At 32.7% G+C, this 13,180-nt stretch overlaps 1 long non-coding RNA gene across 1 annotated transcript; it reads left to right on the plus strand.

Moving 5' to 3' along the window:
- The first annotated feature begins 3,309 nt into the window (after positions 1 to 3,309).
- Positions 3,310 to 7,129, plus strand: LOC134273040 (uncharacterized). Its single transcript, XR_009993345.1, has 2 exons — positions 3,310 to 3,387; positions 6,612 to 7,129. It is a non-coding gene; the product is annotated as an uncharacterized LOC134273040 (long non-coding RNA).
- The last annotated feature ends 6,051 nt before the right edge of the window (positions 7,130 to 13,180 follow it).

Below are 13,180 nucleotides of genomic sequence, written 5' to 3' on the forward strand. Positions count from 1 at the left end.
ACACAGAAATATATGTCATGTTATACATCAAACGAAAGAGAAAGAAAAACTATACAAAAATCAATAAAAAACTGAAAATATCAAAATTCTTCGTTAAGGGAGGTTTTTGCTTGGCGCGTCACATTTATCTGATAAATCTGTATACTAAATTTCATTTCAGTATGTGCAACCTCTGCAAAGGAAATGAACAGAAACTGAAAATAATTGGAATTTTTGCTAAGTCCATGGGGCATAACTCTGTCAAAAATGGTGCTATCATACACAAAACAGAACTTGACCTAGATATTTATCTGACTAGTCTGTATACTAAATTCCATTTCAATATGTGCGACCTCTAAAAAAAAATGAACGGAAACTGCATATAATTGGAATTTTTCTAAGTTCAAGGGGCATAACTCTGTCAAAAATGGTGCGATCACACCCAAAATAAAACTTGACCTCGATATTTATCTGACTAATCTGTATACTAAATTCCATTTCTGAATCAATATGTGCATCCTCTTCAAAGAAAACTAGAACTGTCCAAACGGGACAAAATACCCCCGCTGGGTTTTTCAGAAGCAAGTTTTTCCATAATAAAGATATGTATCACACACATGAAATTTTTCCTCCAGTGACCTTGAACTTCTCCAAATGACCTAGGGTCAAGGTCATGACAAACCCTTCGGTCATGGGCAATCTTTGTGTGAAATGAGAACCTACCAAGTTTATCCATAAGGAAGATATGGACTGGACACGAATTATGAAATTTTTCTTCCATTGACCTTGAACTTCCCCAAATGACCTTGGGTCAAGGTCATTACACACCCTTAGATCATGGGCAATCACCCTTAGGTCATGGGCAATCTTCGTGTGGAGGTAGATTCTAATGTCCCTCCGTAAGAAAGATATGGACTGGACACGTTTGCGTGTTTACGAGAGTGCATTTATTGGGTATTTTTCATGCCAAGATTGTACTTATTGGGTACTTTTTGCTTATTGGGTATACCCAATAAGAAGTGTCGCTGAATATGCTTAAAGCACCCTAATTGGGTATTTGCAGGTTAGTACCCAACAAAACTTGGACACGACGATTTGTCCAAAAAAGTGTCCAAAAAAGTTGCTTTCACGGACGCACCGTGTTTTGTGTTTCAGTTTTACATTCGGAACTCTAAATTCTCGAGAGTTCCGAAAATCAACTTCCGTTGATCCTGATCATAACAACGTTTGTTTTCATGGAAAAAAATATGGCGACTAAGAAACACTTAATGTCAACAAGATTGTCTGATTGACAAGAGGAAAGGTAAGTTCATTCGATTAATATTTATCTATTGCTGGGATCTTGTTTAAGGAAAATTGATTTTAATGTAATTTTGATAACAATTGTGCACAAAATTAGAATAGATATATCGGAACAATTAATCCTAAGTTGCACTTGTATGTATTTTGAATTTTCTCTGTCTTTTAGCTCTCTTGAGGGCGAGAAGTATTTAGTAAATGATCGTATACTTTTAGATAATATTTAATAAATCGAAAGTGTTAATTATTTAATTTTATATCATAACCAACTAAGTATGTTCTGACAATGTATATTGTAAAGGGAAATGAAAATTTTAACAATCGTGTGTTCATAAATCGATCAGCTGTAAATTATCGGTTCATGTAGACAGTATTACAATCGCAAAGTGAGCTGAGATGATGATAAATGGGATAATTGACAACAGCTAAATAATTGTATGTAAGTTTATCTCATCTGATATGTAAGAAATTCATTGTATTACTGAAAAATGTTCAGTCAAAACAGTGCTTCTTTCTGTCTTTGATTTTGAGTGTCTGCTTTATTTTGATTTTTTTTTAAAATTATTGTTTTTGGCATTTGTTTTAATCAATTTTAAAAACAATACTGAAATTGATATAGGGCTACTATAACTATTTCACATGATGGGTGTGTAATTAGCATCGCGCTACACCCGGGGCTTCCATTTTTGAAGATGGGGCTAGTGGTTTTCTTCACTGAGGAATCCCCTTGGGCTATTAGGAATTTTAAAATACACATGTAATACATGTAAAGCACCACCGGTATTTTCACTCCTTTTTGCTATTAAATTCCCTATATGGAAATATTCCAGACAGCATGCTCCTATTATCCATAAATTTCCACAACTGCATCCATTTTGCAGTATTACCAGACTGATTCACTTAAAAACGATCTTTTTTTTCCCTAATTTGAATTCCCCCCTTTCCTTTGTTTAATATAGCAATATTTGCATGTACATATATGCCTCACAGATATCTCATTATTAAATTATATACATTTACTCAATCAGCTCCATGATAAGTATCATGCAATTATGTTGCGCTTTTTTTTATTTAAAGCCATATATGGCGTAACTGATCAAAAAATATTTTGAAAAATACAAAATTAAGTAAAGAAATATAGTTATACATTTAAATTAAAGCTTTTCATTCAATTCGGAGCACGGAGAACACCTCGTTTCATCTAATATTACGATTTTATCTTCAGTCTCTGTAATGTGTTATTTAAATCTTTTGTATTTTCTTCCAAGTCGGAGAAAATTTCGAGAATCCAAATTAAATTTTGATATCTTTATAACGCAATTCAGACTTAGATTTTGTAAATTACGGAAAATTTCTATCTTTATCATGTTTCTATAAATTAATGATACAAATAATAAGTTTTTATAATTTCAGTCTAATAATTTTCATTGTACATACGCCATATACGGCTTTAAATGATTCAAGATGAAAACAAAATGATTTTTGCTTCGTTTTAATTAGACGAACTAGTGAATGACCAGAAAAGGAATATTTAAAATCTTTTTTCATTTTTTTAAATCATTAATTTATATATGATTAAATTTTACTAGCGAAAATTAAATTAAACTTTAATTTTAAAAAGAATCATCTGTAGTTAATACCCTGACTTTTTTCACGCTGATTTTTTTTTTCAATGTTACTTTTTAAATTTTGCCTCTATATTTGGGCTTGTTACTTTTTACTCGGGGATAGTAACTTTCTTGCCACCAAGCTGTGGATTAGTACTTGATTTCCTTTATTGCACAGCGATGACTATGATTTAATAGCACAAAAAGCTTATGGGTTTACGTATGTGAATTTATATGATTAATGCTTACTTGTGATTTTAAGATAACTGGAGATGATTCCTTTTTTCCATTGATATTTCATAAATATTTTCCTAAGTATTATGTTACAATAAATTGGTTTAGATTTTTTTTTATAAAAGTAATCAATAATTGCAATAGAAATTAAAACCATAATCATGTTCATTGAGGATTTTCAATATGTAACAGGTCATACAGGAACTTCAATTGTGAACATTGCAGAGAACACACTCATCAGAAGATGACCCTCAGAAATAGGACAATTGTAAGTAATCAGTAAAATGATCAGGAATACTTCATGCCAACCATAAGATTTTTAGAGACATTTTCGCTTCTTAACAAGGCCGAGTCTAATTATTTCTGCCCTAGGGATTTTGATAATTTTTTGATAATTAATTTTTACTGTTATATTTATTGTTTTAGGATTAAAAAATCGAATGTTTACCACCCTGATTTCTTAGTGAGCCATCTTAAATGTTGTCAAACTTTTACTATTGGACCCTATGGGAATTTGTTGGAAAATCGCCAAATTATTACATTTTTTCCATATTTGTTGTACTTCTGCCCTAGGGATTTCTTTTTCATTCAAGTAAGTGAAAGTAAACGTAAAAAGTCACCAAATTGTGAAATTTCAAAAAAGTTCACCATCTCGATTGGTCTAGGTAGTAATTACTAATTTTATTTTTTCGAAGCCAAATACCTATAAAATTGCCATATTACGGTATAAATACATATCTTTGCTGATGAATTATCGGTGCATACAATTTTTTTCGGCATAAATAGCAATTTTTAGATTGCTAGTATGTTTCTTGGGAAGTTATGTCATAAGTTTTTAGTAAAAAACGTAAAAAGTCACCAAATTGTGAAATTTCAAAAAAGTTCACCATCTCGATTGGTCTAGGTAGTAATTACTAATTTTATTTTTTCGAAGCCAAATACCTATAAAATTGCCATATTACGGTATAAATACATATCTTTGCTGATGAATTATCGGTGCATACAATTTTTTTCGGCATAAATAGCAATTTTTAGATTGCTAGTATGTTTCTTGGGAAGTTATGTCATAATCTTTGCTGATGAATTATCGGTGCATACAATTTTTTTCGGCATAAATAGCAATTTTTAGATTGCTAGTATGTTTCTTGGGAAGTTATGTCATAAGTTTTTAGTATAATATCCATGGACGTCTTGAACATACAAGCGAGTCATGCGTCATTCTGCAGCGTCATGCATGGCTTACAAAATCCGAAAATGGTAACGTTGTTAGAGCCATTTCAACGTTCTTTTTCCAATAATTGTCGTAAAATCACATTTTCAGATCAGTAACAAATAATGTTAATTTTGTATTAAAATTAAAATAATTTTCAAACGTGTACTGTCACACGTATGACTGCATGAAATTAAATGCGCACTCGAATTAGACTCGGCCTCGTTAAATTAGAAGAAATAGAGGGAAAAACTTGTACATACTACATAACTACTAGGTAACCAACCTTTAACGGCAGGAAAGCTTTTGGTATGTGCAATACAGCTACATATAACCTCTTTAGTATTCATGTTGAGTTTGAGAAAGTACTGTATAGGGGAATAATTTCACGGGTTGTAATTTTCACGGTTTTCTCTCATCGGACAGGATCACGGTTTCTTGAATTCGCCGAATTCTTATGTTATAGAAGTTACCTCCCTTGTCTTTGTCCGTTTAATCCATACCATTGCTACATGTTAACGACATTTATCAGCGTTATGTCTTTATTTCAGGAACAGCAAGGTAGTTTAGTACAAAATAGACTTAATAATTAATGACGATTAATTAAATAAGCTAGGTGCATTTATAAAAAATCCTTGACTATTATATAAACGTCAAATGACTTTTCTGTATGCTGTTACATTGAGTGCATGTACATCCCAAGATTTTCAAAACAACACGGCGAAAAAAAAACACAGGACGGTTATAAATGTGTTAATGTAGGTAATGTAGGAATGTAGGAAATAATATCCTTCCAAATCTTCTTTTTTTTAATCAAAATGTCGATAAAAACTATAATATGCATGATATTGCAGGTAACAAATACATCGTGCGTGGTAACATTAGTTACGCACGGGTAATCAAAACTCAAGGCCCACGTGTTTTGATTGATAAAACATGTAGCGTTGGCTATTAAAAAGCATTTTATCAAATACAGGTATTTATCTGTTGATGTAAGCGTGCTAATTAAAATAATTGAATGCGAAGCACTACTCGTAATTACTGAAATGACCATGTACTGTGGTACATGGATTTAAACCTATCGTAGTTTATTCTCAAATTTCCAAATAAAACAGAGAATAAAGAAAAATTATTCACTGTTTCTTGAATTCAGGGATTTATAGAGACCGAAAATATAGCGAATATTAACAACGCGAGTTATTTTCCACCTATACAGTACCTTAGTATTTTTTCTAGTGTTTGCCAACATTTTCATGCACACTGTTTGCTTGTTTGTACTATCATTTTATTTTATATTCTTCAGATGCCCTTTATCTTTGCCAGTTTTGAATCATTTGTTTTAAGGGCATCTGAGGGTTGGTTCCAGAACTTAATTAATTGTAAAGTAAATACCGTGGTACTATTCGGTCATAGGTTAGGTTAATACGTGTATAACATTTTGTTCTGATAGAGGTGGCATACAGGAAAAGAAACGATACTAGACATATTTTCCAATTTATATATTATATCTGAAATTTCGTCCTTCTATTTTCATTTTTCTTAGAAGAATTCACTTCAAAGGAATAAAATAGCTTCATCTTGTAGGTGTATTTTATTTAAGGATCACTTCTTCATGTCTGATGTGGTGAAAATTATTCATATTCTGTTTGACTGTAATTTTTTTACATTTTCAACTTCTATCCAGCTTAGTCAATTTTAATTAAATTTTGTGCAAAGCATACCCCAGGAAGGGGGGAAGGAGTGTCAAGTGTGTCTCTGTCCCTGTCAATATAATTTCAAAGCAGTTAGTAAGGTTTGGGTCAATTTTAAATCCTCTTTAGCAGAACCATTGGGCTAAAAACAATACTAATGTGAAAGCTTTATCATTAAGTGTAGAGATGTTTTTGAAGATTATGTACCCCTAATGTACTGATAGTGTTACATTAGAAGTCTAAAATTTGCAAGGATTAGGTGTAAAATCTTTTTAAAATCTCCTTCTTAACAATCAGAAAGTAACAAACTGTCTAATTAATATGCAACATTGTTTTGTGTGTTGAATGATGATTCCATTTTGATAAAATTATAGCAGATGGGGGTAGGATGAAGATGCAGTTAGACATATAAGAAACAAAAAAGAGTTGATAGAATTTAGTTTTTCTTCCATTTTATTTATCAATACATATTTCTGAATAAGAAATATACTTCTACTTCTCGGTTGGGTTTGATCAACATAAAGGGTGATCTTACTGTAGTCAAGAAAAACATGTTTTATACGGCAAAGAAATGCCTTTATCTAATTGCAGAATGAATAAAAAGGACAGAGGCAGATTTGAAGAAGATGCATGAAATGAGGTGTATTTCAAAGATTGCCTGAGCATAACCACTGCTACTGGATAAACATATGGCAATATAAAAGAGCAGGGTCAATGGAGGTATCATACAGTATAGGCCATGAGAGACCCTGAAGAAGAAAGTATGGAACAGAAACAAAAATAAAACCATTTTGACATTTATTGAAATATAGGATCAAAGCCTTACATGTAAAATTTGGGCATGTAATGACTTTTCTCTTGCTCTAAGACTTATAACAGTGATGATTTTATTTAATATCTTTATCCCGATTTGTTGAAAAGATTTGGACATAGTGCATCAATTATTTTTAAGTTTTGATACAACGAATTCATTCATTGTACTTGTAACTGAGTTTTCTGGTGCGACACTGTTTAATTGGCTTCAAAACTAAGTTTGTGATTTCCAAACCAGATTAATGAGATACATGTAATATCTTTTAACATCGGTGACTATTAAATCCATTCTTTTACATCTCAGAAGTATTTTATTATTACAGGGAAAATATGCATTGTACATGTATGTGTAATAAACAGGATTATAGAAATTTTCCATATAATACAACACAATCTTAGCAACTGAAGGCAAATATTTATCAAGGGTGTGATCTATTTATCAATATGGTTTTCAGCATCTTGCTCTACCTGTAATGACTTGCTCCAAGTTCCAATATTTAAATTTAAATTTTGCAAACATGGTTATAAAATTCTTTAAAAGCCAAATAGTTTAGGCACAAAATGCTTATATATTTCCTATCATTTGTAAAGTGTACACTGAATGAGATGTGTAATGTTAGAATTAAAGTATTAAATATGTTTTGGACTTATGTATGCTTATGCAGATAAATTTGAATTCATCTAGGGAGGTAAATGTCATACTTATTGGGTTTGCAATCTAATGCAAGAGTATAAATATCCAAGACAAATTTGACAATTTTAATGAAGTGTATAAGTAACCCAAGAAGAATTGGACAAGTAAACATTACCTGCTGGGTTTTATTCTAATGTTGGGATGTAATATCCAAGAGAAGTTGAACCAATGTCCAATACCTATTGGGTTTTCTTTCTTATGAAAAAAGTTTTAGTAACCCAAGAAGAATGTCCAATACCTTTTAATTTATACACTATTGAAGGGATGAAGATACCCAAGAAGAATTTGACAGGTTTCCATTACCTGTTGGGTAGTATTCTTATGAGGAGATTCTCAAGAAACCCAAGAATTAGACAAGTGTCCATTGCTTGTTGGGTGGGATGTAGATATTCAAGAGGAGTTAGACGGATGTCCATTACCTGTTGGGTGATATTCTGATGAAGCAATTCAAGAAACCCAAGAAGAATTGGACAAGTGTCCATTACCTGTTGGGTGAGATGTAGATATCCAAGAGGAGTTGGACAGGTGTCCATTACCTGTTGGGTTGTATTTTGTTGATGCATTTCAAGAAACCCAAGAGTTAGACAAGTGCCCATTGCTTGTTGGGTGGGATGTAGATATCCAAAAGGAGTTGGACAGATGTCCATTACCTGTTTGGTGGTATTCTGATGAAACAATTCAAGAAACCCAAGAAGAATTGGACAAGTGTCCATTACCTGTTGGGTGGTATGTAGATATCCAAGAGGAGTTGGACAGGTGTCCATTACCTGTTGGGTTGTATTTTGATGAGGAGATTTAAGAAACCCAAAAAGAATTGGACAAGTATCCATTTCCTGTTGGGTGGGATGTAGATATCAATAAGGATTTGGACAGATGTCCATTACCTGTTGGGTGGTTTTCTGATGAAACAATTTAAGAAACCCAAGAAGAATTGGACAAGTGTCCATTACCTGTTGGGTGGGATGTAGATATCCAAGAGAGGTTGGACAGGTGTCCATTACCTATTGGGTTGTATTTTGATGAGGAGATTCAAGAAACCCAAAAAAATTGGACAAGTATCCATTTCCTGTTGGGTGGGATTTAGATATCCAAAAGGATTTGGACAGATGTCCATTACCTGTTGGGTGGTATTCTGATGAAGCAATTCAAGAAACCCAAGAAGAATTGGACAAGTGTCCATTACCTGTTGGGTGGGATGTAGATATCCAAGAGGAGTTGGACAGGTGTCCATTACCTGTTGGGTTGTATTTTGATGAGGAGATTCAAGAAACCCAAATAGAATTGGACAATGTACACATGTTCAATTGTTCTTGGGTAGTTTAATCCCTTCGTCAAAATACAACCCAACAGGTTTTGGACACCTGTCCAATGCCTGTTGGATACCTTCATTCTGCCCAACATGTAATGGGCATTTGCTTATTATTAATTGGTCATGACTCAAAAAAGTTTCTCCTTAAATACTTATTTTTGTTATTCAAGAAAGGTTGAACAGAGTCTGAGATGTGTTGAGTTGTGTTTGCACAATTCAGTTTTTTTTTGCACTTAGGTATTCATATATTTTAATATTAGATATTTTGAAATATACAGGTGTATATCCTTATTGCTAAGAACAAATTAGTTAGGTTTTACAATAAAAGAGCTATATCACAGAAACTGACAAAAGTATGGGTTCAAAACCAAAGGTTTTCAGTCTTGTCTGAATTTACCAGCAAATATTAAATATATAATAAATTTGGAATGAATAAAAAACAATAAGAAAAAACCCAATAAAATACGGACACGAGGATTAATATCCAATAAGATTTGAACAGTAACTACCCAAATAATGCTCTCTCGTGTGTACACTTTTTTTGTATCCAATAAGCAGTATCCAATAGGACTTGGACTTGATGTACCCAATATATAACCAAATGTGTGTCTTTTGCACAGACGGACAGACAGACAGACAGACGGACACCTTACCATCACATAAGCTCTTCTGATCTCTGACCAGTAGAGCTAAAAATGGTGTGATCATACCCAAAACAGAACTTGACCTAGATATTCATCTGACTAATCTGTATACTAAATTCCATTTTAATGTGTGCAACCTCTCTAAAGAAAACGAACGGAAACTGTAAATAGTTAAAATTTTTCTAAGTCCAAGGGGCACAACACTGTCAAAAATTGGGCGATCATATCCACAACAGATTTTGACCTAGATATTTATCTGATATACCTGTATACCAAATTTCATTTCAGTATGTGCAATGGTTGTGAAGAAAAATGAACGGAAACTAAATGGACCGACCGACAAACAGCAATTTGACCAGAATATTCTGGTAAAATACCACCCTATACATAAATCCTTTCAAACTGTAGATAGTGCATGGAAACTGAAATTTCTCATATTTTTTTAGTTCAAGAGGAATAACTCTGGCAAAACTCATTGGATCATGACCAAATTCAAACTTGACTGGGTACATGTGTATACATATTCCTATGATGTATCCATATGTCAAATTTGAGGTAAATGTGCGTACATTAATGTAACTGTTGTGGAGATAATGAACTGAAAGTGCGTCACTGTTGTGGAGATAATGAACAGAAAGTCAATGAAGACAGAAAAATGGAATCATAATCATTAAATGACAGCACGATAAAAATGTAGACAAGAACCTCAGATTTTTTTTCTTGTACTATTCTTATCAACTAAGAAATGTAGATTGTGTGTTATAATACTTACTGGGAAGTCCATCACGTAGTCGGCGTGCCAGGCAGGGCGACGCCGAATCCTCGAAGATCGTCGAAGCTCCATCTAAATAACAACAAGAAAACTTGATCAGTATACACAACACAGTTATTTTCCCAAGTCACTACAAGATCAATACAGGTTTTTTCCTGGTTGATGTTGAGGTCAGATTACAATTCCAGTCATATTTTTCACAATTTTAAATCTTTTTGCTGCTGTGAAGGTCCAAGTTTATACATGTATACTGTAGAACATGTATTTAAAGAAGCACCCCGGCATCATATTTTAGCTACTTTGGCGCAGACATTGACGCTCTAATTCAGGAAACCCCTAAGAAATCATAAATACAACATAAGCGTGGAAGTGTGTAGCGATTATTTAAGGAATCAGTCTAGTTTTGAGAATATTCCAGCCGGTATGAATTCTTGTCAAATAGGATTTACAAAACAAGCTAGAACTTCAGATCATGTTTTTGTCTTGAAAACACTTGTTGAAAAATACTGCAAATCAAAAAAAGGGAAGCTATATGCTTGCTTTGTTGACTTTCATAAGGCCTTCGATAGTATAAACCATGCTGGTCTGAAGCTTAAACTACTAAAAGCTGGTATTAGCACTAAATTTTACTCAATTGTTAAGGATATGTATTCTAAAAGCTATTCTTCTATTAAACTGGGTAACAAATTAATTGGTCACTTCCGTACTTACAATGGGGTTAGACAAGGTGATAACATGAGCCCAAACCTATTCAAGATTTATCTCGATGATCTATCAAATTATCTGTCAAATTCTAAAAGTTTTGTAAAATTAAACAATGATTCATCTATGTCCATTCATTGCCTAATGTATGCTGATGACATGGTACTTCTCTCCCCAACTGCTGAAGGTCTACAAGAAAAACTCGATATACTAAGTACATACTGTAAGGACTGGTGTCTCAAAGTTAATACAAAGAAAACAAAAATTATAGTCTTCAATTCATCTGGTAAACACATTAAAATTCCCTTTCATCTGGATAACAACAATATTGAATGTGTTAAACAATACAAGTATCTGGGTCTGACTGTTAATGCATCTGGAACACTAAGTAATGCTAAAAATGATTGTTGTAACAAAGCCAAAAAAGCCTATTTCAAACTTCAAAAAGACTTTCTCACATTTAATCCATCAATTAGAACTGCTTTAAATGTATTTGACCACACTATTAAACCCATTATCCTGTATGGTTCGGAGTTATGGGGTTTTTTTGACCCAACAACCTCTAAATTTAAGAGAAATCCAAATATAACACTAGACAAAATATACCAAAGCTTAGAAGGCGAAATTCTAAATCTTAAATTTTACAAACATTTACTAATGGTTCATGGTAAAAGCAGCAATTTTGCTGTAAGATCTGAGCTAGGACGTTTGAATTTACATTTTGATGTCATTAAAAATATGTTGTTATACTGGCATAGATTAGAGAATCTAGATGGTGAATTTCCCTTGCTTAGTGAGGCTTTTAACTGCTCTAAAACACTACACCAAAATGGTTTTACTTCATGGTATTCTTGTGTTAACTTCTTACTTAACCATATTGATATTAAAATTAGTGATTTCCTAGGTATGTCAACCCCACAATTTAAAACCAATTTGAAAAGAATATTACTGAATTTCTATAAATTAAAATGGGAAAAAGACAGGAATTTACATAAAGATGGCAAATTGTCTACCTTTACCAGCATAAAGACTAAATTTTGTTTTGAACCTTATCTAGATATTCTTACAAACAATCAACATAGATCAGTTTTAACAAAGTTAAGAATATCGGCTCACAGGCTTAAAATTGAAATTGGACGTTACCAAAAAATACCTAGAGAGGAACGAATTTGTTCACTTTGTCATCACAACGAGATTCAGGATGAAATTCATTTTCTCCTTGTATGTCCTCATCTTAATGTACAAAGACTTGAACTCATAAATATTTGTAAAATTAAATGTAAAAATTTTCAATCTCTATCTTATGATAATCAATTTTATTGGCTCATGACTAATGAAGACCCAGACATCCTTAGATCACTTGCTGTATTCCTTAGTAATTTACCTTAATTGAAGATATTGTGAAAAGCATAAAAAATTATATACCTCTTTCCCAGTTTCTTGCCCTTAACTATATATATATATATATGTATAAATTATATATATTTGTATGTAACTTACAATACAATACATGTATGTATATTCAGTATATCTCTTATATACTTTTTTTGTTTTTTTTTAACAATTGCTCTTTATTTGTAATATCATCATCATGTTTGTTCTATCATTTGGATCCTCCTCCTTCTATTTGTAAATCTTTTTGCTCCTCCGGGGGCCCAAATTGGATTAATAAAATCTTGTATCTTGTATCTTGAACAATTTAGGCGGAATCCACCTGGAAAGTAGACGGAACAGAGATGAAGTCCACCTCTAAATTTACACCTGGATAATGACAAACTCAGCTGGGCGGAGTTGAGGAGGAAAATTGGACTCCAAATTAAGCCTCTTATTTTCCGCCTGGACCTAGCATCTTTGAGTGGGAGTTTTAGACGTAGAAAAAAATTCAGTACATTAGGCAGTTGGAAAATTTGAACTCTCATTCCTTGCCAGGATTTCTGAAATAAATTTTACCAGGGGGTCGTAATCTTACAAAGAAAGAGTCAAATAACAATGATTTTTATGTGTTTATGTTTTTTATTCACTACAAGAACAAGACAAACGGTATAACCAAAATCTCCTCTGAAGCACATATTTTCTTTTCTGATTTTTGGAAGTGAAATAACGGGCGCCAGTGTATAAGTAGACGGCAAAATCGCCAGTCGCCGGCACTTAATGAAAACCCTGCCTCTAGAACTTGACCTTGGAGTTTGACCCACTTTTACCAAAACTTTAATTTAATTTGAATTT

This window comes from Saccostrea cucullata, unplaced genomic scaffold (assembly GCF_032062105.1).
Source record: "Saccostrea cucullata isolate Sc308-1 unplaced genomic scaffold, CSIRO_AGI_Scuc_v1 ctg15222, whole genome shotgun sequence".
Classification (NCBI taxonomy): domain Eukaryota; kingdom Metazoa; phylum Mollusca; class Bivalvia; order Ostreida; family Ostreidae; genus Saccostrea; species Saccostrea cuccullata.